Raw genomic sequence first — 1,856 nt, 5'->3', positions numbered from 1 at the left:
AAAAAAAAAAAAAAAAAAAAATTAATATTACATCCCATTTGACTGATGGAGATGCACTCCACTCAACAATCTACAGAATACAGAGTTGGTGTTTCCAGCCAGTTTTACACTTTCTTCACTAGTCTGGCCCCTGCAATACCAGATGGATTCTAGAAAACGGCATTAGACTATGGCAAACTCAACCAAGGAATAGTCCTAATTACAACTACCATGCCAGGTGGGATATCTTAGCTTGAGTAGATTAAAATAGCCCCAGGTACACAGAATATAGCCATTGATTTATCAAATGCATTCTTTCCCATAACTATCGGAATAGGGGATCAGAAATAGTTTGAATTCAGATAACAGGCAACAGTATAAATTTAGAGTTTAGTCTAACTTCTTGCGAAATACCATGTTGATCCACTATATCAATGACCGCATGCTATTTGGGCGAGACGAGTGAGAAGTGGCTAGCATATCAGAGACCTTGTTAAGATACCTGTGCTCCAGAGAGTGGGAGATAAACCCTAACAATTCAGGGGTAGGCCACATCAGTGTAACTGTAGTGGGCACGGGCATTCCAGGACATTGCAAAGTAAAAGATAAATTATTGCATCTTGCACCTCCCAATACAAAGAAACAGGCACAATGACTGGTAGGGCTCTTCAGATTCCAAGGGCATTCAATAACTGGGAACACTGTACTGACATGTACACCAAATGACATGGAAGCTTTGAGTGGGATGCAAAGAGGAAAAGCTCTGTAGCGATGCCAGGCTACAATGGAAGCAGCCTTGCTACTTAAAACAAACCAGGCAGGCCCTGTGGCATTATCAGCTGTGGGAAATGATACCATGTGGAATTTATGACAACCTCCTAATGGGATACTCACAACCCAGAACCACAGAGCAAGGCGATACCACCTGCAGCAGACTTTAATATCTTCAGAAAAACAATTCCCCGTGCGCCCTGGCTGAGATGGAGTACCTAACCACGGGGTACCAAGTGACCCTACAGCCTCAACTGCACATCATCAGCTCAGTTCTCTCAGACTCGCCTAAAGTCAGGTGGGCCCCGTAACAGTCCTTTTTAAGATAAAAATGCTCTATCAAGAATCAATGGGCTCCCCTGGCGGCGCAGTGGTTGAGAGTTCGCCTGCCGATGCAGGGGACACGGGTTCGTGCCCCGGTCCGGGAAGATCCCACATGCCGCGGAGCGGCTGGGCCCGTGAGCCGTGGCTGCTGAGCCTGCGCGTCCGGAGCCTGTGCTCCGCAACGGGAGGGGCCACAACAGTGAGAGGCCCGCGTACCGCAAAAAAAAAAAAAAAAAAAAAAAAAAAAGAATCAAGCACAGGTCCCTGATGAGCTAGCCCGCTGTTGCACACGCCGCACGTAGTCCACCACTGTTACACAGTGCCTCTCCCTCCTGCCCTTGCCCGCACCCGCGCAATCTCAGAAGACCATGGCAAAGGGATTTCCCCACAACAAACTCCCCCTGACCCAACGGTCAGAGTCACACTGCGACGGCAGCCGTCCCACGGGCCCGGCCAAGAGAGAGGGACAAGGCTTGGTCCCCATGGGAGTGCGAGGGCAGGAACCTCTGAGACCTGGTCACGGCAGAGACCAGCACGGGCAAGCACGGGAGTCCATCCCCTTCCGGGCTGCCCAGTGCGCCGGGGGCCAAAGCCCCAGGGTACCGGCGGCGGCACAGGCTTACCTCTAGCAGGGTCAAATGCTGCCGCAGCAATCCAACAGCACGGGCTGAGAGCATCCTCGGGGCAGCTTCTCCTCCCAGCAGCTGCGAGGGGTCTTGAGTTCGTCCCAGGAGACCGTCGCTGCCTGCTCCTCGAGCCTTCCCCAGAATGGCGTCTGTGCA

This window comes from Lipotes vexillifer, unplaced genomic scaffold (genome assembly GCF_000442215.2).
Source record: "Lipotes vexillifer unplaced genomic scaffold, Lipotes_vexillifer_v1.1 scaffold1035, whole genome shotgun sequence".
NCBI classification, from domain to species: domain Eukaryota; kingdom Metazoa; phylum Chordata; class Mammalia; order Artiodactyla; family Lipotidae; genus Lipotes; species Lipotes vexillifer.
Note: the sequence above shows the minus strand (reverse complement) of the source record.